General features: G+C 41.3%; 1 protein-coding gene across 2 annotated transcripts in view; it reads left to right on the top strand.

The window, feature by feature from the left end:
• Positions 1-27924, top strand: part of SMURF1 (SMAD specific E3 ubiquitin protein ligase 1) — a 91723-nt gene that overhangs the window by 26175 nt on the left and 37624 nt on the right. The window lies entirely within an intron of this gene.

Genomic DNA, 27924 nt, shown 5'->3' on the forward strand with positions numbered 1-27924 from the left:
TTGAGTATGTGTCATGGTGCATATCTCAACAACTGGAGATCCAGTTGCTGCTGGAGTGATGCTGACAGAAATAGAAAAACAAGGAAGAAGTCCTTTGTTCTTTCTCTCCTCTTTTAGCCTCTCTCTAGGATTTCCCTTTGGCAGAAATGAACAGGGAGGCAGCCAGCACTGGGTCCTGGAAATGTAGATTGTAGAGCTGCAGCCCCGGCCCCAGAGTGAGCTGAGAGAGGGGAGAGGATGGGCGAACAACGGCACGTAAAAATCATCGTACTCTCTTAACATCTTATTTCCAACGTCTTAAAATTCAGTCAGTTTCTTATTATCATATCGGGAGAGATCAATCTCTTGTAAATTACAGTTCACAGCACAGATTTCTTAATCTTGTGATTCTGAATCCTATGCATGGTTTTCACAAACCTTCTCCTGTGATCCAGGGTGTGAATATTATGTTAGGCTTGCAGTTGTGTCTTTTGTGGCAGTTGAAAAAGGGACTCTGGGAAGTGCCGTGCATCTACGCTTACTGTGTCCTTTTTCACTCAGGGATGAGCAAGATGCTGTCAGTTCCTGCGTTAGTTTACTGGACAGACGATGCATTTCAAGTCTCAGCTGTATTTTACCTTCCTTCCCCCCACCCAGTTCCTATTATTCTGCCATTATCAAATACAGGTATACCTCAGAGACATTGTGGGTTTGGTTCTAGATCACTGCATTACAGTGAATATTGAATAAAGTGAGTCACATGGACTTTCTGGTTTCCCAGGGCATATAAAAATTATGTTTATGCTCTTCTGTAGCATTCTGTCTAAATACTGTCATGATGTTGTTGTTTAGTCACTAAGTCATGTCCGACTCTATTGCTAAAAAATGTTAACCAGCATCTGAGCCTTCAGTGAATCATAGTAACGTCAAAGATCACTGATTACAGATCACCATAACATATGTAATAATAATTGAAAAGTTTGAAATATTGTGAGAATTACCGAAATGTGACAGACACACGAAGTGTGCAAAAGCTGTTGGATAAATGGTGCCTATAGACTTGCTTGACACAGGGTTGCCATAAGCCTTCAATTTGTAAAAACCTGCAGAATCTGAAGTTCCATAAAGCAAAGCACAGTAAAACAAGGTATGGCCGCAGCATGCCTAAGAGGAGGTGACCTACCCAATGTTTCGGCATCTGTAGAACAGTATAAATAACGCCTTAGAACTGGGAACAAGTTTTATCTGGTGGGAATATTCTAGAGTAATAATGCTGTCAGTTTTTGCCTGGAGCAGTTCTGTTTAGCCTTTTGTTTGACCCTGTTGTCCTGGCATAGTTCATAAGAAGACTTGCTCTTTTTCTAAAACGGGCTCACATTTGGTTGGTTAGGTCACTTGATACAAAACTTAACTGACTATTATTCAAGCCAGTTTCTCTGGTATTGTTCTATCTTTAGAAATTCTGAAACTTGGCTGCTCAGATGTCTGGCTGTGTCGTAGGTCACCATGTGAAGAACATTCACATAGAGAGAGGCTAAAGTCTGGGGTCGGGGTTAACATAAGGCCTGAGACTGAAGACTGTGTAGATCCGTAGACATAACATGTACAAGGTCTTCAACATACGTGATTTGGCAGAAGATAAAGAATCCACCTGCAATGTAGGAGACCCCAGTTCGATTCCTGGGTCAGAAAGATCCTTTGGAGAAGGGATAGGCTACCCACTCTAGTATTCTTGGGCTTCCCTGGTGGCTCAGATGGTAAAGAATCCGCCTGGAATGTGGGAGATCCCTGGGTTGGGAAGATTCCCTGGAGGAGGGCATGGCAACCCACTCCAGTGTTCTTGCCTGGAGAATGCCCATGGACAGAGGAGCCTGGCGGCCTCCAGTCTGTGGGGTCGCAAGAGTCGGACACGACTGAGCGACTGAGCACAAGCACACATCTGCACATCCAGATACATGTACGTCTCTAACGAGATTGTCCCGTCAGTTCTTTATTAAAGGAATGATTCTTTTCAAGAGAAGCAATCCTATTAATCTTTTAAAAATCGAATGTCTTGAGTGCAGGGGAGTAACAGGGAATGCCTGGTGTGGGCCAGCTGTGGAGACTCTGCAGCAACAATGGCCAGTGTTGTTAGGTTGTGAGCAGGGTGCGAGTCCCGTTATGGTTCGCCTAGGTCTGCTCCGCTGGTGCCTTGCGCACGGCTTCAAGGGTTTCTCTTAAACCTTGCAGTGAGTTTGGAGATGTCTGTTCTCAATGATTGTTTTAGAGAGAGGAATGACTTTTTTTTTAAAAAAAATGAAGCATAGTTATTATAATTTACAGTGTTTTAGTTTCAAGTGTTCAGCAAAGTGATTCATTCACATATGTGCTTAGTCGCTCAGTCATGTCCAACCTTTTGCGACCCCAGAGACTGCAGCCCGCCAGGCCCCTCTGTCCATGGGATTCTCCAGGCAAGAATAGTGGAGTGGGTTGCCATTTCCTTCTCCAGGGGATCTTCCCGGGCCAGAGATGCAACCTGCGTCTCGCGTGTCTCCTGCATTGGCAGGTGGGTTCTTTACTTGCTGAGTCATCAGGGAAGCCCCATTCACACACACACACACACACACACACACACACACACGCTCTTTTTCAGATTCCTTTCCGTTATAGGTTATTACAGGATATAATAAAGTTCCCTGTGCTATTCAGTAGGTCCTTGTTTTCTTGTTATTTATTACTTTACATATAGTAGTGTGTATACGTTAATCCCAAGCTCCTAATTTATCCTCCCCCACCACAAGAAAAATGACTTTGGAAAGCGTTCTCATATAGGCAAATAAGATTAGCAACCTCGCTTTTGCTCCTTTTCACAGGGTTGCGATGGATATTTGTCATCTGTTTTCTGGGTCACATGTGGATAAATGCAGATGAGTTTGCTATTGAGGTGAACTATAGGATGTTTCTCTCCCCTGGTGTGGTTACTAACTGTCAAGAGAAGAAGTGAGATTCCATTGAGGATACCCTTTTCTCTGGGAAGGCCATTTGGTGCTACTTAGGACTGGGCTTAGGGGAGGCTGGGACCATTTATCGTTGCTTCCTTGCTGTGGCTGTAAGCTGCTTGGCACAGGGCAGCCCTGCAATCAGAACAGAAAGCTCATTTCCACCGGGGACTGCTGGGGGCAGTTACCCACCTCTCTGTGTCTGACAACAGTTGTTTTCCAGTTGTGTTCAGTTCCAGGGATTTCCAAGAGCTCCTTATGAGTCTGGACCAAGAGGAAGGCAAGCGAACACAATCAGAACGATCACAATACAGGCTTCATATCCTTTAAAAAATATTTATTTTTATTTATTTGTTTGGCTGTGCTGGGTCGCGGTTGCGTTGTGAGAGGCAGGATCTTTAGTTGAGACGTGCAAACTCCTAGTGGAGGCCTGTGGACTCCAGCTCCCTGACCGGGGATCGAACCCAGGCCCCCTGCACTGGGAGCGCAGAGTCCTAGCCTTCAACCACCAGGGAAGTCCTGAGGTTTCATACGATTTTAAGTGAGGCTTTGTAGTGTTTAGGAAGGAGTGCATGCTTTGAGATGCTCCCACCAAGGGCTCCTCATGACAAGCGCTTTAATGGGTCACCCAGTGAGGGTGGGGGAGCGCTTTCTCTTTTAGAGTTTCTGTATTGTTTTTGGTTGCGCTGGCTCTTGGTTGCTTTCTCTCGGTGCTGGGAGCAGAGACTGCTCTCTCGTTGCGGTGCTCGGGCTTCTCACTGTCGTGGCTCCCCTTCGTGCAGGGGCTCTAGGCAGGAGAGCCCACTCTGTGTTGGATCTGCAGGTGGAGGGGACAGTGAGTCTTTTTGTTCGTTCCTGTTCCTGTTGGTGGCCCAGGATTGCACCTTTCCTGTAAACGGATCACAGAATCTAAGTGTAGTGTTTCCACCTGGTTAATAACCGTAACTCCGTTTGGGTCTCACCCTCCCATTTTCCATAATTACGTATCCGATCTGAGAAAAATGCAAAGGGAATAATAGTTTATTGTTTCTGCAGTGATGAGCAGGTAACTCAGAAAAATGCAGACAGCTTCTTAGCTTTGATTGAGCCCATAAATCACTCGAGGAAAACCACCTGGAGGAAGAAGAGCTCTGAGGGCAGTGGGCTCCGGAGGAGGGCTGCCCCGCCTGCCTCGCCTGTGGCTGTGCCCCTCTGCTGGTGGCTCTAGCAGCAGCCCGAGTTTAGGCTTTTCCCTTGTGGTTCATGTGACCTTGTGTTCCCAATATTTACCAAATATTTCAAATAGTTTTCCCCAAAATTTCCTCCTTCATTTCCCCCAGGGCGCACATTCAGACCATAAAAGGCTCTTTTGAGATAAATGTTAAAATTTCACAAATGATAGTGTCTCTTAATGATAGGTTTTTAGACTTAGATTTACTGGGGCTTAGAGTAGTTTAATGATAGCCTAAGGTTTTCTAAATCTTTGATATTTTCCAGTTGCTTCCTTTGATAATCCATCTTGATGGAGAAGTCTTTACAGCCTGGATTTATTTCCTTAACCTCAATGGTTATTAATCAAGCAACTATTTCTTGCAATGACTTTTTTTCATGCAGTGAGGGATACCAAATAAGAGAAGGGAATTGATCAGATATAGTCCCTGCTTTCCAGACTCTTAGATTGGGAGAGTAGGAAAATTGGCAGATTGTAGTACACACTCCACTGGAGGTAAACAGAATCACAAGGAGATAAGGGCCAGCAAACTCACTCCATCTGGATGGGCTTGGGGAAGGTTTGTGGAGCATGTGGCATTTGAACTTGGTGTTGTGTTATTGGATGGAAACAGGAAGAAGGGTAAGGGCATTTAAAATAATGGAATTTGGGACTTCCCTGGCAGTCCAGTGGGTGAGACTTCAAGCTTCCAGTGCAGGGGGCACGAGTTTGATCCCTGGTCGGGGAACTGAGCCCCATGTGCTGCTGCCAAAGCAATAAAGTCACCTAACAAAACAATTAAATAGTGCAAGTAGCTTGAGTGAAGGCTTAGAAGTGAAAGCACTTGGCATTTGTTGGGGGAAGGGGTGTGATGAGATGTTCTGTGTGGGGGGGTTATAGTCTCAGGGGAGAAGCTGCAACAGAAAATGGGGTCTTTATCAGAGTCCGTGCATGTGGTCAGTACTGTCCTGCCCTTTAGGCACCGACAGTGTTATATTTTGGGCAGAACTCAAATGTCTGTCACTGTAAAACAAAAATCAAGACACAGTATATAGGGTGGTTAAGGACACAGGATTTTGAAGCTGGGTTGCCTGGATCTGAATCCTGAATTGCTGTGTGACCTTTGGCAAGTTACTCAGTCTTTCTGAGGCCTCAGTTTCCTCACATATAACATGGGGATAATAGTACCTACTTAAAAGTTTATTGCAAGTTTTTGGAAAAGGAAATGGCGACTCACTCCAGTATCCTTGCCTGGAAAATTCCATGGACAGAGGAGCCTGGCAGGCTACAGGCCATGGTGTCGCAGAGTTGGACACGAGTGAGTGACTAACACACATGTAAGTCATTTATGACAGGGCCTGGCCTTATAGTAGATGGTGTATAGTATTAGCAACTGTGATTGTAGTAAGTGTTAGTAGCGATTCGCATTTGGGTATAGCGTGCAGTTTGATTTTTTTCCTCTGAGAAAGAGATTAGATTAGCCTTTCTGTAGATGATAGTCTGTGCAGTTTTGCATTAGTGAAATTGTAACATCCTTGGCCTGTAAGTGCATGAAGGCTCCTTTGGATTTTGTATTCACTGGAAGAAAAAATGTCTGTCTTGAGAACCTGAGTCCTTTGCCTGCAGTTGTCTAGCTACTGACTGCTTCCTGGATGGAGCTGATTTTGTGAAGGTCAGTTGGTTGTGTAGCTTGTCACTTGTGTGTGTGCAGTGGAATTATAAGAGAATGACATCGTGTGTATCTGTAGAGTGTTTTGGTTACAAGTAACAGAAGCTGACTTGGGCTAATTTGAGCATCAGATAATTTATGTCGAAGGCTGCTGAGAACGCCTAGAACGTCTGGAAGGCTGGCACCTAACTTGAGGGAAGGCAGGAACCGAGTGGCCTGGGCGTCCAGGAAGATGACAACCATTTCACAGGCTAATAGCCTGGTCGGTGTCACTGTGATTTAGGACATCCTCCTTCCAACCCTGACATCTCCTCATGCCCCGTTATGAGAGCAAAAAGTTGAAGACAGTTTACATGCCTGGCGATGAGGGTCAAATACATTCTAGAACAGCCATGTAATGGGATGCGCTGCAGCCCTTAAACATTTCATAGTAGAATATTTAGTGACATGGAAACTGTTCACAGATTCTATTAAGTGAAAATGGCAGGTAGCAAAACTCTATAGGTAGGATAATTATATTTAAAAATTCAGTGAAGTAGCTGCTATTATTATTCCTATTTGACACATAGATATTAAGTTCCTAAGTTTGCTCAAGGTCGTGGGGCTAATAAAGGGAAGAGGCAGGATTCAGACCTGGGAGTTCAGAACCAGGCACTTGGCCACTTTTTGGTGAGGTTATGGGTGGTTTTATTACTTGGTCTGACTTCTGGATGAGCATATATTACTTCTGTAGTGACCAAACTGGCTCTGAGATTACTGTAAAAATGTAAAGTTTTAGATTTTTCTTCCAGTTACATGTCCAGAGATACCCACTGCAAGTATGTTAAGTGTGTAACAAGAAATCTCAGAAGTTACCTCCATCAATATATGGATTCCCTTCTTGAGCTTGTGTCACACAGTATGTGTTCACCAGTAATGGAACGAGTGATTACCATCATCACAACCAGAAAACGTTACTGCGATTTTAAACTCAGTGTTGCTGCGTTTTCAGGATTATGTCAAAGCACTGATAACACAGCTTGTGTTTTAAATGGAAGATTTAAATCTGTGAAGCTTTTTAAGATTTATGTTTGTCGTGTCTCGGCACGAGTTTCTCGTTTGTAGTCTGGTTATGAAAAGACTCTGGTTTCCATATGTATATTTAAAATACTCTGAGTCATGGATTCAAATGAGTAATAGACATTTTATTCTTATCAGATTTCTGCTTTGTCATACCTTAACTTGAAGGCCATGCATTTATTTTGGTTTTGGAAGAGCAAACATTGAATTGGCAAAAATGAGATTAGTTTTAAGTATTCTTCCCCGTGTCTTTTATTACTTTCCAAAAATTTGTTGGAATGAAAGTTGATATTCTGTTTCACAGGAAGTGAGGGAAGGGGCCCATGGATATACGCACAAAGGCATACATGTATAATACACACATATACACACACACACACACACATACATGTATAATACACACATACACACATATAGTGCTGGGTGGTAGGCATACATGTATAATACACACATATACACACACACACACACACATAGTGCTGGGTGCTATGTTAATGGTTGTTCTAAATTAAAAACAAAACGTTTCCTGTTTCCTCATCCTTTTCAGCAAGTCTCAACTCAAATATTAAAGCACATTGATTGTGAGAGGTCATTATATGCAGTACTAAAAAGAAAATGTTGTAAATTATTTATACTATTTATTTATACTATTGGAGGAGAGACTTGTTTAAGTATAGGTTTTTTTTTTTTTAATCATGTAGTATTCTTCTGAGTTGTAATTAAAAAGTATAAGTAAAGTGGATGAAAGAATCCCTAAAACAACCTCACATTCAGGTTGATTCTGAGTCAGCTGACCCAGAATCAACAATATTTGTGTCTTTCTACACTAGGCCATAAAGAGAGTTGGCAATGCAACTGTTTTGGAAGAGTGGCCCACTCTTTCTCTTATTTATTTGAAATAGCGTTGATTTACTGTGTTGTGCTGGACAAATTTTTAAATTGGAGAATTGTTTGCTATAGACAGTGAAAGCCGTTTGCCTATCCTATACCCCTCCCCACCTTCCCCTGCTATTACCTGATAAGACAGCTACTGATTCCAGAGTTAGGGACGCGAGCCTGCAGACTTCATTCTAGGCCTGTGTCCACACGTATTGCTATCACTTTATCTTCCTCGTATTCCATTGTCATGGGATCATACTAGTGTTTCTAATTTGTTTTTCAGATTAGAAACATCTATTTGGAAGGAGATCTAGCAACTTCATTTTATTTTATTCTCTGTTAAAATTTCTATTAAAAAATTTGAATACTCTGCCTATGGTAATAAATAAATTAGAGAAGGAGCACCAGAGAGATTAGGCTGAAAAATTGACAATATCTCTGCCTTCCTTTCTCCACTCCCCAGAGTTGCTATTTTTGGTTCCTTTGGTTACTCCAGATAATACAAATATACTTCTCAGTGTCTACTTACTTTTGCAGAACAGTGTAGCTACTATGTAAGAACTTTTCAGGTTTATGTAGATTCTGTTTGAAGACAGCATGACTGTCTTCCACCCACTTTTATTTAAAAATATCATGTCTGCTCCTAAGACCAGAGTATAGTCCCTGCTTCATTACTGAATTTCTGGCAACCTTTAAGTCTAGGTTTCTTTAACCAGTAAATCCAGGAAAGTAACACCATTCCTGTCACATGGCACGCCTTTACTGTGATATTGACATGACTATAGAGTAGATCATTTCTCTTTCAAAACTCTTTAGAGACAGATGTATAGGAGGGTAGTAATTTATACAAAGAACTGAAAAATGCTGAGATGAATCCATTAAAACACTAGCAAGATTTTAGAATTAGATATAAAAATTTCAAGTTACTGTTTATAGAATATCTTATTTCGCCTAAATTTTGTGCAAATAAAAATTGTACAGCCATCACCAGGATCTTATTTTAGAACATTTTCATCATTCTAAAAAGAATGTAGATTTAAATGGGATTAAAAAAACGAGAATCCTAGTTTGTGCCTGTAAAAAGCAATTTATGATGCCTTATTAAAAATTTTCAAATGCACGTCATAATATCATACTTTATTTCAGTTCAGTTCAGTTCAGTCGCTCAGTTGTGTCCGACTCTTTGCGACCCCATGAATCGCAGCACGCCAGGCCTCCCTGTCCATCACCAACTCCCGGAGTTCACCCAGATTCATGTCCATCGAGTCAGTGATGCCATCCAGCCATCTCATCCTCTGTCGTCCCCTTCTCCTCCTGCCCCCAATCCCTCCCAGCATCAGAGTCTTTTCCAGTGAGTCAACTCTTCGCATGAGGTGGCCAAAGTACTGGAGTTTCAGCTTTAGCATCATTCCTTCCAAAGAAATCCCATGGCTGATCTCCTTCAGAATGGACTGGTTGGATCTCCTTGCAGTCCAAGGGACTCTCAAGAGTCTTCTCCAACACCACAGTTCAAAGCCTTCTTCACAGTCCAACTCTCACATCCATACATGACCACAGGAAAAACCATAGCCTTGACTAGACGGACCTTTGTTGGCAAAGTAATGTCTCTGCTTTTGAATATGCAGTCTAGGTTGGTCATAACATTCCTTCCAAGGAGTAAGCGTCTTTTAATTTCATGGCTGCAGTCACCATCTGCAGTGATTTTGGAGCCCAAAAAAATAAAGTCTGACACTGTTTCCACTGTTTCCCCATCTATTTCCCATGAAGTGATGGGACTGGCTGCCATGATCTTCATTTTCTGAATGTTGAGCTTTAAGCCAACTTTTTCACTCTCCACTTTCACTTTCATCAAGAGGCTTTTGAGTTCCTCTTCACTTTCTGCCATAAGGGTGGTGTCATCTGCATATCTGAGGTTATTGATATTTCTCCCGGCAATCTTGATTCCAGCTTGTGCTTCTTCCAGCCCAGCGTTTCTCATGATGTACTCTGCATAGAAGTTAAATAAGCAGGGTGACAATAGACAGCCTTGACGTACTCCTTTTCCTATTTGGAACCAGTCTGTTGCTCCATGTCCAGTTCTAACTGTTGCTTCCTGACCTGCATACAAATTTCTCAAGAGGCAGATCAGGTGGTCTGGTATTCCCATCTCTTTCAGAATTGTCCACAGTTGATTGTGATCCACACCGTCAAAGGCTTTGGCATAGTCAATAAAGCAGAAATAGATGCTTTTCTGGAACTCTCTTGCTTTTTCCATGATCCAGCAGATGTTGGCAATTTGATCTCTGGTTCCTCTGCCTTTTCTAAAAGCAGCTTGAACATCTGGAAGTTCATGGTTCACGTATTGCTGAAGCCTGGCTTGGAGAATTTTGAGCGTTACTTTACTAGCGTGTGAGATGAGTGCAATTGTGCGGTAGTTTGAGCATTCTTTGGCATTGCCTTTCTTTGGGATTGGAATGAAAACTGACCTTTTCCAGTCCTGTGGCCACTGCTGAGTTTTCCAAATTTGCTGTCATATTATACCCCCCCATAATATCGTGTTAAAAGTCTTTGAGTTTGACTAGATATGGAAATGCAAAATAAGAAAAACTAAATTATTCTGTATTTTTGTATATATCATTTTTGCCCCTTCAGTGTGAGATTAAAATCTCTGAATCTTCAAAAGTGAAATTGCTACCCCCAATTACAGAAATCGATTGTACATCATACAACAGATTACACATATGTGTTGTGTTTCAGTTTGAAATTTAATTGTGCATTTCTCCTGTAGTGTATTTATTTGTATGTCTAACCTCCAGTCCAAACATGAGCCAGGACCACAGTATCTCCGTTTTTAGATTAGTAGAAACTGCGTGTTAACATTGATGGGACATTCTTATCAATATCCCCCAGCTCAGACCCCAGCTTTCTTTAGGACATAGCAATAGCATTGCTCCTGAACAGGAATCAAATTCACTGGTAACTTTTTAGGAGGTTGAATTCTCAAATGGAAATAAACAGTTGAAAAATTGATTGAGATTAAAAATTGGCTCCCTCTTCCTCTCATTATTTGTGTGTGTGTGCTTAGTCTCTCAGTTGTGTCTGACTGCCGCCCATGGAGTGTAACCTGCCAGGCTCCTCTGTCCGTGGGGATTCTCCAGGCTTGAATACTGGAATGGGTTGCCATGCCCTCCTCCAGGGGATCTTCCCAACCAAGGGATCGAACCCAGGTCGCTCCTGAATTACAGGAGGATTCTTTACCATCTGAGCCACCAGGGAAGCCCCAATTATTATTTTTTTAAAGTCTCTAAATCACTTTACTCAGTAAAGAGTTCTTTCTCCTACCAGGTTTATCTCTGGCCATTGGTTTTTGGATATGGGTTTAAAATTTGGTGGGGATTATCTTCTCTCTCTAGCTGACTCTGAAAATTCTTGTTGCTTCACGATGTGAAGCATCCCACATCCTCTTCTCCATCGCACGTCAGGAACTCTCGCTTCTGTAGTCTCTGTTTCAGCTTCGGTTTGATCATTGATAGAATGTTTCTAGTATTAACTTCTAAACCATGGCTATGAGTTAATGATTGTTGTTCCAACAAAGATATAGAACTTACTCAAGTTCTTTATACACATCACCTGGGAAGACAGGATCTATATTTCTATAGACAGTTGGGCTCAGAACTTGCAATTTGCTTTTTGTAAATTGCAAAAGGCTCTGGTTGCTCTCTTCCTTTTTTTTTTAAACTATAGTGCAACATCTTTCCAGGACTAAATTCATAGATTTCCTGTTGTCTGGCCTGTTGCTAACCTCAGTGTATTTAAGAGAATGTGTGATATTTGTAAGCCTCAGTTATTAATAATGATCCTAGACCAGTTGTTTAAAATAACAGGCAGAGACTCTGAGTTTTGAGCGTAATTTGCTTCAAACCTTCTGCTCACAGGAAATAAATGCCTGGACCTCCATTCTGTCCAAACCGATTAACTTGTTACAGCCCATGCCTTTCCCGCGTGCTTTCCCCTGCTTTGTTGCTATTTAGCCCGCATGCCTGAATAGCTCTGGACTTTGTAAAAACAGGGACTGTTCATTTAACTGAAGAGATTAGCTTGACAGTTTATAAGTAGATCTTATCCTACATATTTAGAAAGCATATAACATTTGGCATTATTTAAGGGTAAAAGTCTTTCAGAGTCATATCTTTATGCTGTTTACCTCACCTTTGTGATGACTTTTTTGGTTCAATATTTTCCAAATAAATCCTAAATTGATTGTTTATAGACGAGAAAATAACCCATTAACACCAGTGCCAAGTGGTTCATAAGCAACATGTCATATATATATATAACAACTTTATTGAGATATGATTCAGTAACATAAAGTCCACCTTTATGGACTTAAAGTCCAGAAATAAAAAGCGTAACAATTCAGTGGCCTTTGGTGTTTCGTGGTGTTATATACAACCATCACCACTGTCTTTATTTACTTACCTATTTATTTGGCTGTGCTGGGTCTTAAGTTGCGGTATGTGGGATCTTTGAACCCTGATTTGTGGCATATGGGATCCAGTTCCCTGATCAGGGGTCAGACTTGGGCCCTCTGCGTGGGGAGTGCGGAGTCTTTGCCGCTGGATCACCAGGGAAGTCCCGACCACTGTCTTATTTTAGAACATTTCCTTCACTTTAAAAAGAAACTCTGTGCCCAGTAAGTCAATCCCTATATCCTCTCCTCTCATTTCATGAAATCTACTATTTTCTGTCTCTATGGACATGAGTTTGAGTAAGCTCCAGGAGTTGGTGATGGACAGGGAAGCCTGGCGTGCTGCAGTCCATGGGGTTGCAAAGAGTCGGACACGACTGAGCGACTGAACTGATGGATTTGTCTATTCTGGACATTTCACATCAAGGGAATCATACAAGATGTGATCTTTCATTTAGCATGTTTTCAGGGTTCATTCATGTTGTTTGTATCCGCAGTCCATTCCTTTTTTTGCTGAATAATAGAATAATATTCCATTGTACGGATATGCCATATTTTTCATTCATCGTTTGAATTGTTTTTGCTTTGGGGCTATTATAAATATGCTGCTAATGAAGATTTATGCACAAGTTTTTATGCACACATACATTTTCGATTCTCTGGGGTACACACCTTACGTGTGGAATTGCTGGGTCATATGCAGTTCTGTGTTCAACATTTTGATGACCTGCCAACTGTTGCGCAAAGTGACTAAGTCATTTTGCAGTCCCACCAGTCATGTTTAAGTGTTCCAGTTTCTCCACATTCTCACCAGAACTTGTTACTGTTATATTTATTTTGCCTATCTAAATGACTGTGACATAGTATCTAACTGTAGTTTTGATTTGCATTTCTCTGATAAGCATCTTTTCCTGTACTTAGTGACCACTTGTATATTTTCTTTTGAGAAATGTCTCTTCACATCCTTTGCCCATTTTTAATTGGTTGTCTTTTTATTGTTCATTTATAAGAGTTCTATATTCTGCATACAGGTCTCCTTGTGTATTTTCATACGGTTTTGAAGTATTCTGTGGATTGTCTTTTTACTTACAGTTTTTAATTGTGATCAAGTACAATTTATATATCTTTTATCACTTCTACTTTTGGCGCCATATCTAGATAAGCACTGCCAAAACCTAAGGTCACAAAGCTTCGCTGCTATAGTTTCTTCTTAAGAGTTTTGTAATGTAACTCTGGCATTTGGGTCCATGGTCCATTTTGAGTTCATCTTTGTGTATGACGTGAGTTAAGGCCCCAGCCTCATTCTTTTGTGTGTAGATATTCAGGTATCCCAGCACTATTCGTTGAAAAAACTGCTGTCTCCCCACTGAATTATGTTGGCACTTGTCCAAAATCAATTGACGTCAATGTTCGGGTGTATTTGTGGGCTCCCAATTGTAGTCCGTTGATCTATATTTATATGTCTACCTTATGCCAGTACCACGCCATTCTGATTACCATAGCTTAGTCATAAGGTTTTTAAAATTTGTGTTTATTAAAGTGTAGTTGATTTACAATGTTGTATTAATTTCTGCTGTGCAGCAAAGTGACTCAGATATATGTATATGTATTTCTTTTCATATTGTGTGCTTTGTTAAGGGGTTGAGTGCCAGTCTGAATTTGTATAGTGCCCTGTGCTGTACGGTAGGGCCTTGTGTTTATCCATTGTGTATGTAATAGTTTGCGTCTCCTAATCCCAGACTCTCAGTCCATTCCTCCCCCACCCGCCTTGGGAACCACAAATCTGTTCTCTATATCTGAGAGTCTGTTTCGGTTTCATAGATATGTTCATTTGTGTCATATTTTAGATTCCACCTATAAGTAATATCATATGGTATTTGTCTTTCTCTTGCTAAGTCATTCCACCTAGCATGGTAATCTCTAGGGCCATCCGTGTTGCTGCAGATGGCATTATTTCAGTCTTTTTTTAGCTGAGTAGAATTCCATTTATATACACACACACTACATCTTCTATGTCCATGCTTCTGTTGATGGAAATTTAGGTTGTTCCGTGTCTTGGCTGTTGGAAACAGCGCTGCTGTGAGCATAGGGGTGCATGCGTTTTCGAGTTATAGTTTTGTCCGCATGTATGTCCAGGAGTGGGATTACTGGATCACATGGCAGTTCTCTCTTTGGCTTTTTGAGGAGCCTCCATACTGTTTTCCATAGCTTCTACAGCAGTTTACATTCCCACCAGCAGGGTAGGAGGCCTCCCTTTTCCCCACACCCCTCTGCATTCGTTATTTGTAGAGCTTAGTCATAAGTTTTGATACTGGTGTGAGTCTCCACCTTTGTTCAGGGTTGCTTTGGCTTCTGAGTCCAATGAATTCCCATAGGAATTTTGGGCTCAAACTGTCAATTTATTAAAAAACAACAACAGCTGGAATTGTAATAGGAATGCAATGGATAGTAGATCGCATTCAGCTCTGAACAGGTCTCGTTATTTCAGCTGTGCATAGGAGACTTGTGTCTTGGTGGATAACAATGCAAGTCGAAAACTAAGTTTTTTGAAGAAACACTCAACTGGCATTATCTTTGTGTTAAACTCTTTCCTTGGTTTCATTATTAAAAATACAGATGTGGCGTCCTTTGGTCAGAGTATTTGCTTTGCAGGCTTTTACTCTTCCATTTTTCAAAGGTTTCACTTAGCATTTAAAAAGCGTGTATATTTCTCTGTTTGTTTATTGTTGGCTGAGCTGGATCTTCGCTGTGAGCGGCCTTTCTCTAGTTGTGGTGAGCGGCGGGCTGCTCCAAGGTTGTGCGTGCGGGCTTCTCATTGCAGTGGCTTCTCTTGTGGAGCACAGGCTCTAGGGCACGTGGGCTTCAGCAGTTGTGGTGCACGGGCTTAGTTGCCCCATGGCACGTGGGATCTTCCCAGACTAGGATTTGAACCTGTGTCCCTTATATTGCCAGGCGGATTCCTTTAAAGACAAGGAGAGACAGAATTTGGAGAACCAGGTTCTCCAAGGTCCTAGCTGTATATTATAGAATGGTATGAAAGAAATTGGTGGTCTTATCAGAGTATTCATGGTGTGGCTTTTTTTTCCCTTCCCCTATCTTGAGAAAGAAATTGCCTAAGAAAGCAAGAAAGCACTTTGTAAGAAGTTTAGGTCTTTTTCTCTTGGAGTCAGTTTAGTTCAACATTGTCTTCTCTTGCCACACCTAAGGCACTGTGCTGGCTGCTGCAGGAGGAGAAAGGGGAAGACTTCCTTTGATTTTTGAAACAGCCTCCAGATAACATCAGTCTTCTTGCCTCCAGCCTCTCCCCATTCCTTCTCATTTTCTCCTCCAGCAACAAGAGTTCCTAGCTTCTTAACAAAGTCATCTGGCTCCTGGTTGCCTGGGGTTGGGGTAAAGTCCAAATTCCTGAGCCTTGCAGATAAGACCTCTTCCAGTCTGGACGTAGCCTTTTCTCTTGCTCGCGAACTGGGCATCCCACAGAAGCACAGTTTTCCCTGAATACATGATGCCTCTCAAACACGCTTTCCTGTGTGTTCCTTCTCTGTAGAATCTCCTACTGTAGCCCTGTCCTGCCAGAAGAGGCCAGTCCCCTTCTCATCTTCCTGCAGCGGTGTCTTCAGAACCTTCCTCATATTATTCATTTCCTTGTCTTTGCTGCTGCTAGAGAGGCAGAGACTCGGTCATCTGTTTCGCCCGTGGCACAGGGCCTGGCGGAGCATTTCCTCACTGTTATGGTATTTATTTGAACTTTTTCTTTTATATCAGAGCGTAGCTGATCAACCGCGTTTTGATAGTTTCCGGTGGACAGCAGAGGGACTCAGTCATACATGTATATGCACGTATCCCTTCTCCCTCAAACTTCCTCCCATCCAGGCTGCCACAGAACATTGAACAGAGTGCTCTGTGCTACACAGTAGGGCTTTGTTGGTTACCCATTCTAAATAGCTCATCTCAAACTTAATTTAGAGTCAGTCTGTGTCAAAGATTTATTTAATGCATAAATGGGGAAACCAGTAAAGTAGCAAGAATGATATTGGCCATATAGCTTTTAAATGAAGGTACTTTATCTTGCTTCCCTGGTGGCTCAGATGGTAAAGAATCTGCCTGCAATGCAGGAGATTTGGGTTCAATCCCTGGGTTGGAAAGATTCCCTGGAGAATGAAATGGCAACCCACTCCAGTATTCTTGCCTGGAGAATTCCATGGACGGAGAGAGGAGCCTGGTGGGCTACAGTCCATGGAGTCACAAAGAGTTGGACATGACTGAGCCACTAAACAAAAACTGTAGTAAATTTATTGTGTAATTATAAAATTCACTGTTGAGAACTTTCGTCTTTTGTTTCATGAATGTTTTAAATAAAAGCATTTTTTGATGGTGACAATGAAAATTTCACTGGTAGCTAATTCAGGTTTTGTTCTGAAGAGATCTTTATTTCATCTTTTAAAACATTTTCAAAATAAAAATGTTTATTTTTAAAATTTTTAATTAAACTATAGTTGATTTATAGTATTGTGTTAGTTCCAGGTATACAGCTTCAGACTCTTTTACATTATAGGTTATTATAAGATATTGAATATAGTTCCATGTGCTAAACAGTAAATCCTTGTTAGATGTGTATCTGTTAATCCGTACTCCTAATTTATTCCCTCCCTCTCCCCCTTTCCCTTTGGTAACCATTAATTTGTATTCTGTGTTTATGAGTTTTTCTGTTTTGTAAATAAGTTCATTTGTTTTAGATTCCACATATAAGTGATATCATATAATGTCTGCCTTTCTCTGCCTGACTTCACTTAATATGATCGTCTCTAGGTTCATCCATGTTGTTTCAAATGACACAATTTTGTTCTTTTTTATGGTTGAGTAATATTCCGCTACGTATATTTGTATGTGTGTGTGTGCACACACGATTATATATATGTCACATCTTTGTCCATTCATCTGTTGATGTACATTTCATCTTGCTTCTTGAAAGCTATTTTTACTGGGTAGAGAATTCTAGAAAGTGAAACGTGTTAGTTGCTCAGTCATGTCTGACTCTTTGCAACCTCATGGGTTGCAGGCTCCTATGTTCATGGAATTTTCCAGGCAAGAATACTGGAGTGGGTTGTCATTTCCTTCTCTAGGGGATCGTCCCAACCCAGGGCTCGAACCTCCTTCTCTGGTGTTTCCTGTATTGGCAGGCAGATTCTTTACCACTGAGCCACGAGGGAACGCCAGTAGTCTTTCCTTTTTCTATGGCTGTTTTTAGGATTTTGTCTTTGTCTTTTATTTTCTACAGTTGTGCTCTGATATAACCAGATACACTTCTTTTTATTTACCCTGCTCAGGCTTTCTGAATTTGTGGATTGCTGTTTTTTATTACTTCTTACATTCCCAGCCAGGATCTCCTTCATTCTTGCTTTTGCCCACTCTTTTTATTCTCTTTCTGGGATTTCAGTTAAACTTAAAATTAGGGGTTCTCACTGTAAGTTTGTTTTGACCTTTTCCTAATTTTTTAAGGTATAAAAGATTGTCCATTTGTAACTTTTCTAATAAAAAATTTTAATCTCATAAGTTCCCTTCTGAGCCTTACTTTAGCTGAATTCCACAAATTTTGGTATGTTTTTAAAAAATTTTTTCTCTCAGTGTAATAAAATATTCTTTACTTTCCCTTTAGACCTTCCCTTCTATCCACTGATTATTTAGAAGTATGGTATTTACTATCCACGTGTTTGAAGATTTGTTTTGCTTTATAGTTGAATTCCATTTTGATCAGAGAACATAGATTGTACAATTTCAAGTCTTTTAGGTTAATTTGTTTTTCGCGTATTCTGTGGGTAATTGAGAAGAGAGTGTAAAACTGCCATGGTTGTGTGGAATGTAATATAAATGTCAGTTTGATCAGTTGATGGCCTTCGTCCTCCTCTATTCTCACTGGCCTTCTGTCTGCTACTTTTATCAGTTACTGAATGAAGTGTTGAAGTCTGTAGCTGTAATTTTGTCTTTTTCAGTTCTGTCTTTTGTTTTTTTGGCTGTACCGGGCCTTTGTCGCTGTGCGGGCTTCTCTCCAGTTGCAGCGAGCAGGGGCTACTCTTCAGTGCGGTGTGCAGGCTTATTGCAGTGGCTTCTTCTGTTGCGGAGCAAGTAGGCTCAAGGGCACTGAGTTCGGTAGTTGCGACACATGGGCTCAATGGTTGTGGTTCCCAGGCTCTAGAGCACAGGCTCAGTAGTTGTGACACATGGGCTTAGATGCTCTAAGGCATGTGGGATTTTCCTAGATCAGGGATCGAAGTCGAATCTCCTGCATTGGGAGGCGGATTCTTTACCACTGAGCCATCAGGGAAGCCCCCAGTTCTGTCCCCCAGTTCCGGCTGCCTTTGCTTCAGGTATTCTGAAGCTCTGTTAGGTGCACACATGTTTATGGTTGTTATGTCTTCTTGACAAATTAACACTTTTACCACTAGTTAATATTCCTCATTATCCCTTTCAGTATTCTTCGCTCTAAAGTTTGCTTTGTTTCATATGGATATAGTGACTCCAGCTTTCTTTTGATTAGTGTTTGCATGGCGTATCTTCACACAAGTTTCCTGGTTCTTTGTATGCTAAGTAATTTAGGTTTATATCCTGGACGTCTTGAGTGTTGTGTCATGAGATTGCATCTTGTTTAAATATTATGGACAGTGTCGATGTACAGTTGACCCTTGAACAACACAGGTTTGAATGGCGCAGGTCCACTTAAATATATTTTTCAATAACTGTGTACTGCAGTGCTACTTGAACTGTGGCTGGTTGGATCTGTGGATGTGGAATTGCAGATACTGAGAGCTGACCAGTGGCAAGGGGTGGGGATCCTGTCCCTTACCCCAGGCTGTTCAAGGTCCAGCTGTATTTGTTTCACTGTCATTGACCTAGTTGGGTTCAGAGTATGTGTTCTAAGCAGCCCTCTGGGCATTGTGGTTCAAGGTCAGTTCTGTTTCCAAACCTGTTCAGAGCTGTCTGTACCTGACCTGGGTGCTGCTATAGTCACCTGAAGCTCGGTTGGTAGTTTACCCATAGGTCAGAGGTGCCGGCCATTTGTGTTTGCAAGTCATTTGTAGCAATCCAGAACTAAGACTTGAGATTTTCTTGGGTACCAACTGCTACAAAGGTGGGCTGCTGCCTGAATTCCTGCCCCCAGCATGCTGCCTCCTGGGACTAGCCCAAACCGAGAGTTTAAGTGACTTACAAGATGTTGGTTTAGCCAGAGCTGTATTTTAAAAATTAGTTGTGCAGCTATTTAAAAAGTAAGTTGATAACTATTTCCCTAAACATGGCCAGTTTTGACATTTTCAATTAGTAGGAGAGGGTTCTCTTTATGATCTGTTTAATATAAGGCTATTCATTTTTCCAGTTGATTTCCTTTCTTATAAAAGGGATTATTTATGAATTTTTAGTTTGATCCTCTTTTTATTTCTAATATTTTAGTTTTCTGCCCTGTAATATCTAAGGTTACTTTCAGGTAATAATCATTAGATTTTAATTTTGAGATATTATATACTTGGGTTTCAAACAACTTCTATCATTTATTTTAAAATCTTGTCTATAAATTTCAACTCAGTTAATACTAATGAAACTTACAACTTGACTTTTGTCTGTTATTTTTTAAAATTCACATTCATGTATTATAACATAGAAAGCCCAGTTATTTATTTAGACTGAAAAGCTTTTATTTTAGCAAATTATTTATAATCAACTCATAACTGAAAAATTGACTTACCTTAATTCAACCTTGGGATTTATACTTAGCTTTTATTTTCAATTGTTATACACACACACACACACACACACACAGAAGACTGCACATGTAGGGTGATGTAATTTGGATCACATTGATATTTTTCTAAATAGAATGTCTTAAAGAACAACCCTATATATGAAGAGAAAAGAAATCATAAACTATATATAGCTTGGCATAAAATAACTTTTGCATAGGAATTTTAGCAATGAAACTGCAAACCTCCTCAGGATTTGGGCACCATTTCTGTAATTAATAGCATCATGGCGTGGTTGCTGTGTGACATCTGACTGCATTTTGGGCAGTAAATTCCAAGAGAATCTCTATTTTCCAGGACAAAACACACTAAATCTTTGTGGAGATAATTCTGTCTACATCTCACCTAATTTTTATGACTAGAACTGAAAACAGTGGCTTTGAGATGAGAGGAAAGAAAATTTGACAAAAATTATCAAGAATGCCAGACTGAAGGCAGCTTTCAATTTGATTAATTGATTTGTAATTCAGTTTTGGAAACATTTTCTGAATATAGGGATTTTGGAGATTACTACCAAAGCTGCTTATCATTCTGAAAGTTGGGAGGAGCAGAGGGAACAGAATATGTTTTTGGTGTAAAGCTTGCATTTTCTCCTGCTCTCGTTTGAGCAGTATGATTATTGGAATACCGCATTTGCTTGTCTTCATTCTGCTCTTGTTCCTTCTTTTGCCAATGCTCTGCCTGGCCCGATCAGTGCCTGATGGATAGTGTAGAGTTGGCGACAGACGAGAAACTTCCAGTGTGAGTCTGTACAGTGTCTGAGGTTTGGATAACACCAGATCTGACTGTCAGTAGAAAGCAGACTCTACAGTTGATTCTTGTTATCCATGGTAACTATGTTCTAAAGTCCCTCAAACTAAATTAGTGGACACAGAACCATGGCTTCTGAAGGAATACAGGATTCTGTTCCCATGAGCCTCTGCTACCTTTTTGTCAGCTGATCAACACATAAGCTTGTTTCATGCTTCTGTTGAAAGACACTGTATTTAATACATATTGCCGATTCATTAACACTTAAAGCAAGGGCAGCCCCTGCTGTGAGTCATCCTGGATGAAGCTCACCTAACACACATGAATTTTCTGGAAGGCGCTTCACAGCCTTCTTTGGTTTAGGAGCAGTAGGTCGCACTTCAACACTGTACTTTGGGCCTATTTTAAATAGCAGAACCACCAACAAAAGCACGAAAATGTGGGAAATGTGGCACTAAATGGACCATAAAAAGGATACTTTATGTGGTATGACACTTGAAACAAGAAGGCAAGATATCGCCTGTTCAACCACAGCTGGGAGTGTGCACGCTGGGTGACAAGTTAGTGCTCATGTCACTCTGCATGTGTCTATGAGTGAGAGGAAAAGGGCCCCAAGTACTGATTTTGGAGTTACAAGCACATTTTAACAAGTAGGCATGTTTGCGAATACCGAGTCCATGAGTAATGAGGATTAGCTCTACTTCAAAGACTAGGAGTTTGTGCCTGCTAATCCCAACTTTCCAGACCATCCCTCCCCAACCCCTTCTCCATCTTGGCCACCATGAGTCTGCTCTGTGTCTGAGTCTGTTTCTGTTTCACAAGCAAGTTCATTTTGTTGTATCTCAGATTCCACATGTAAGTGAGATCATATGGTATTTGTCTTTTTCTCTCTGACTTCACTGAGTATGATCATCTCTAGGCCCATGTATGTTGCTGCAAGTGGTAGGATTCCGTTCTTTTTCACAGCCGAGTAGTATTCCCCAGTGTACACGCACCACATCTTCACCCATTCCTCTCTCGATGGAGATTTAGGTTGTTTCCGTGTCTTGACTATTGTGGATAGTGCTGCTGTGAACAGAGGGGTGCATGTATCTTTCCCAATTTTAGTTTTGTCTGGATAGATGCCCAGGAGTGGGTTGGCTGGATCATATGGTAGCTCTATTTTTAGTTTTTTGAGGAACCTCAATACTGTGTGGATCAATGCTAGTTTACTTTCCAACATTATTTTGACAAATAGCATAAAAATTTAAAGGCTTGAAGATAAACTAATCAACAGTATTTTTAAAATTTAATTCTTATCTTTGTCTCAGTCCTCGCAGTAAAACGCAGTCAATTAACACGTGGAACCTGGGCTTTACCTCCCTCTCCTGCCTGCCTCCTCTGATTTCTGACAGTATTTCCTCTCCATGAATCCAAAACCTACCCAGCCTTTGAAACCCAACTTGTCTCATTTACACAAAAACAAACCAAAACAACCTTTCTAAGCATTCCCACAGTAATATTGTGTTTCTCTGAATTCTTCTGATCTGCCTGTACAGCTCATTTTGAAATTTAATTCCATGTGGTGGTGGTTATTGAGCAAGATGTTAATCTTAGATCCATTTCTGTCATGGATCCTACTTGCAGTTTAAAATCTGTTTGGAGGGGTATATAAGTAACAGTTAAAAATGTAAGTAATTCTACAGGGCACTAAAGGGTAGGGACAGATGATAGGAGAGGGGAGTCCTGAGCTTGGCCTGGAAGTGGAGATCTGGAAGGATGATGATGTAGCGGAGGGCAGCGGGCGGGGGCTCTCGAGCAAAGGAGAGAATTAATTCGTGAGCGGGGAGGGGTATTGGGGGGATGGATTGGGAGGTTGCGATTAGCAGATGCAAAGTATTTTATGGAGAATGGATAAACAACAAGATCCTACTGCAATAGCACAGGGAACTGTATTCGATATCCTGTGATAAACCGCAGTGGAAAAGAGTATGAAAAAGAATGCATGCATATGTTTAGCTGAATCACTTCGCTGTACAGCAGAAACTAACACAACATTGTAAATCAATTATCCTTCAATAAAATTTTTCGAGAAGCATGAGAAAGATCTGGGAGACAGTACAGTAGTCTGACTGGAGGGGCGGCACTCTGTGGGCCTGGGTGGATCGTAAGGCCAGAAAGTGATTATAGAAGTTTATGTGCTGGATGCTAAGAGTTTATACTTTTTTTCTCTCTCTCTCTCTTGGAGAGGGAGGGTGGTGGCCAGGGATGACTTTATATTTTATTTTGTAAGTGGTACTGAACTCAGAGGTTTATGGGAAGGGGGTTACATAATAGCGTTTTATTCATTTAGCCAACAAATAATTATTTCATGATTAAAATGAATTCGAGAAAAGAAATGCCAGAGCCTGTTGTCATAACTCAGGAGACGAGAGTGGCCGGGAATTGAGCAACCATAGTGGGCCTGGAAAGAATAGATTTCAAAGATACAACAAAGGATGAATTGATATGACTTGATGAGTCACAAACAAAAGGGATCTGCTTTGCACTATTGTTTGCTTTTCTTGATTTATGGTGTCTGTTGAGCCAAACTGTAAGCTCTTTGGGAGATACACTGCATTTTACACTTTTGTTGTAGGTGCCCATTGTCTTTTTATTCCAGTTTAAAGAATGTATTATTCCACACAACGTGACATTTTAGACAGTGTCTTGTAACTCCCTAATAAGAGAAAGCTGAGACTGAAGGGTGTGTCTTATGAGAAACAAACACCACTTTCATTAGTCCTTGAATCACTATTGCACTTAGTTTTTAATTGAGATATGATTATCATATCCTAAACTATACACTTTCAAGTTACAATTCAGTGTTTTCAGTATGTCATGGAGTTTAACCAGTTACCAGCTGATTTCAGGATATTTTCATTACCTCCAAAAGGAACCCCCACCAACTTGAGCAGTACCCCCCATTCCTCTTTATCCCCAGCCTCTGGCCACCACTAATCCGTTTTCTGTCTCTATAGATGTCTGTTCAGACTTCTATAACAAAATGCCATAGGCAGGGTGGTTTATAAACAACAGAAATCTATTTCTTGTAATTCTGGAGGCTTGGAAGTGGCACCAGCTGACTTAATGTCTGGTGAAGCCCCAATTCCTGGTTCATACGTGGCTTTCTCATTGTCTCTCTGTGGTCACCAGGGCAAGGGTGCTGTCTTTTGTAAGGGTGCTAATCCTATTGGTGAGGACTCCACCCATGGCCTAATTGCCCCTCAAAGGCCTTGCCTCCAAATACCATCACACTGGGTGTTAAGATTTAGCATGTGAATTTTGAGGGGGCGCAGACATCCAGTTTATAGCAGTGGATTTGCTTATTGTGAACATTTCATATAAATGGGATCAGCACTATGTGGTCCAGTGAGTGTCTGGCTTCTGTGACTAAGCGTAAGTGTTCAGGGTGCATCCACGCTGTAGCGTCTGTCATGTATCAGTGCTTCTTTTTTATGGCCGGATAATATACCACTGTAATGGCTGCACCACATTTGATTGACCCATTCATCAGATTATGGACATTTGGGTTGTTTCTACTTTTTGGCTATTAAGAATAATGCTGCCATGAACATTCATGTACAAGATTCTATGTGGCCATATATTTTCAAGTCTCCTGAGCGTAACTAGTAGTGGAATTGCTGGTTCATGTGGCAACTCTCTGCTTAATGTTTTGAGGAACTTCCAGGCTATTCCAAAGTGACTGTACCACTTTACATTCCCACCATCAGTATATGAGTGTTTCAATTTCTCTCTATCCTTGCCAACTCTTGCATTTGTCTGTCTTTTTTATTTTAGCCATCGGAGTGGGTGTGAAGTGGTATTTCATGGTGGTTTTTATGTGTGTCTCCCTGATGGTTGATGGTATTGAGCATCTTTTATGGGCTTGTTGGCCATTTGTATATCTTCTTTGGAGACATGTTGGTTCAGATCCTTTGCCTATATATTTTAACTGGGATGTCTTTTTATTGTTGCTTTGTAAGAGTTCTTTAAATATTCTGAATTCAAGTCCCTTACCCGATTTTATAAATACTTAATTTATGTATATCTTCTCCCATTCTTTTAGCACGTCGTCTTTTCCCTTTCTTGATATCTATTGAAGCAGAAAAGTTTTAAATTTCAGTGAAGTCCAACTCACCTATTTTTTCTTTTGTTGCTTGTGATTTTTAAAAACTGATTTCCTTCATATACTTATGGCTGCGCTGGGTCTTCGTCGCCGTGTGCAGGCCTTCTCCAGCCGCAGCTGGTGGGGCTTCTCCAGTCGCAGTGCGGGCTTCTCATTCCAGGGCTTCTCCTGTTGTGGGGCACAGGCTCCAGGCTCCCAGGCTTCAGAGTTGCAGCTCATGGTCTTAGTTGCTCTGGGCCATTGGGATCTTCCCGGACCAGGGATCAAACCCATGTCGCCTGCATTGGCAGGTGGGTTCTTTACCACTGAGCCACCAGGGACACCCCTGTTGGTGGCGATTTTGGTACTACATTTAAGCAACCACTGCTTTGCCCCAGATGTAGATTTATTTAATCAGACCTATGATTTCTTCTAACTTTTATATATGAGTGAGATTAGGGGTCCAACTTCATTCTTTTGCATGTGGCTACTCAGTTGTCCTGGCACCATTTATTGAAAAGACTGCTGTCTTCCCATTGAAGTGGTTTGGCACCACTATTAAATTTGAATTTTCGTAAGTTTGACAATACATTGATGAAATAAGGTCCAGAAATCTATTGTTCTAACATACTGACTTTATTGGGTTTGAATTTTACAGAGCTTGCTTCAGTTAGTGGTGACTGTGGATTTGGAGAGTATTTCTAAGACTTTTTGAAGCAATAGCATGAGAACCACTGTTAATGCCATGAAACTCGTGGTCCTTTCCAAAACCACAGGATTGTAGTCAGGAGCTGTCATGACACAAAGCTCCCTGTGTTTATGGGTTGGCTTGCTGCTACCACTGATTTCTTCTGATAACTTTATGGATTGCTTCAATGAGGATAACTTCAAAGAATATGAGTTTGGAATTCTAAGCAGCCTATTAAGAATTCAGGACTCTGAGGGTGCTAATGGGCTTCCCTGGTGACTCAGTGGTAAAGAATCTGCCTGCCAGTGTAGGAGATGTGGGTTTGATCCCTGGGTCGGAAAGATCCTCTGGAGAAGGAAGTGGCAACCCGCTCCAGTATTCTTGCCTGGGAAATCCCGTGGACAGAGGAGCCTGGCGGGCTGGGATCCCCCATTCTTCGTAGTTTTTATGTGTCTCCCTGACGTTCATGGTTGCGGTCCTGGTCATGGTGTTCTGCAGTTCAGAGGGTTGCAAAGAGTTGGACATGACTTAACAGCAACAGACGTGCTGATGGCATCTGCTTCCAGCTCCAGGTGTCCTGCAGGAGGTTGGCACCGTGAGGGCTGGATTTGCTGTGAGTTTCACACTTACTGGGCACTGGGATCCACCACATTAGACCCGAAGCTAGTAAGTCCATAACCTGGACTAGCCTCGCACCCACGTTGTGTGCTTTCCAGGGTTGGGGTTACAGAGGCTTAGGAGCTGGTGTGCGGCAGGAAGCCTTGTCCTCCGTGGCTCCCATGTGCTCTCAGTCACCCATCTGGAGGATCGCTGCCAGTAAACAGAAAGGCCACATGGTATCTTCTATACGGATGACGTGAATTTTCATTCAAGTTACTTTAAACATCAGGTGGTATTACTTCCCAGGGAAAGCAGTATGGCTACTCAAAATAACTTTGATATATTTAAGCCCAATTTTGTAAGACTTAAAAATGTGGGGCAAAAAAATGAATGCAGAGGCCACATCCAGGGATAAAATGTTTGCAAAGGATATGTCTGATAAAGGACTGTTAATCCAAAATAATAACTCTTTTTTTTTTAATTGAGGTATAGTTGACTTATAATAGTAGTTTCAGGTGTACACATGATGCTTAAAACTCAACAGTAAGAAAACAGCCCACCCACTCAATTAAGAAATAGGCAGATGACCTGAACAGACGTCTCACCAGAGAAGATACACAGATGGCCAAAAGCATATGAAACGGTGCTCCGTACCATACGTCATCAGGGCAATGCAAAGTGAAACAACGATGAGATTCTGCTGCACACCTATTAGAAGGGCCAGAATCCAAAATACTGACAACATCAAACGCCGGCGAGAATGTGGAGAAATAGGAACTCTCGCTCACTGCTGGTGGGAGCGCAAAATGGGGCAGTCCCTTTGGGGTACAGTTTGGCAGTTCTTTTCAACACTAAACATATCTCTGCCACATAATCCAGGAGTTGTGCTCTTTGGTATTTAACCAAAGGGGATGGAAACAGTCCACAACAAAAAATGATGAACAAAAAGGATTTTCGAGACAGGACAAGGAAATCTTTAAACGTGAAATTCTCTTTGCCCGTTTGAGCCCCTTGCCCTCTCCCCTTTGGTGAGCATGGCGCATTTGCATTACATATTAACTAGATCCCCCTAGAAGATACAGGAATGCCTCCTTGCCAGAATAAAAGGCAATTTCCCCCTGGCGCCAGCAAGGTAACTCCTTAGGAGATAACATTCCTTCCCCAACCCTGTAAGGGGCCACAGGAACCCACTGCTGGCCTTGTGGGACAAGGACACTATCAATATGTTACTCCCCAAAACTTGCGTAACTGTGCCTTGACCTCTAAAAGGTGGAACGGGCCTTATAGCTTTCTGAAAGACTGTCTCCTGGGGTTATAATCCTCAGGTTGGCTCAAAATTGTCCATTTCTTATGTTGATTAATTCTTTTGTTGGTAGATGTTTATTTGAAGTTTTATTCATAATTGCCAAAACTTGAGAAAGCAGCTCTAGTCCATCCAGACAGTGGAATATTATTCAGTACTAAAAGGAAATGAAAACCACTACAATATTGTAAAGTAATTAGCCTCCAATGAAAATAAATAAGTTAATTAAAAAAAATAAAAGGAAATGAATTGCCAAGTCATGAAAAGACAAGGAGGAGCCTTAACTGCATATTACTAAGTGAAGGAAGTCAATCTGAATAGGCGCATACTGTGTAATTCCAACTATATGGCATTCTGAAAAAGACCAAACTATGGAGGTTGTTTAAAGATCAGTGATTGTCAGGAATTTGAAGGAAAGGATGAATAAGCAAAACAACTTTCGGGGCGGTGAGACGACTCTGTGTGAT

The sequence above is a fragment of the Bos mutus genome, chromosome 25, assembly GCF_027580195.1.
Source record: "Bos mutus isolate GX-2022 chromosome 25, NWIPB_WYAK_1.1, whole genome shotgun sequence".
In the NCBI taxonomy this organism is placed as follows: Eukaryota; Metazoa; Chordata; class Mammalia; order Artiodactyla; family Bovidae; genus Bos; species Bos mutus.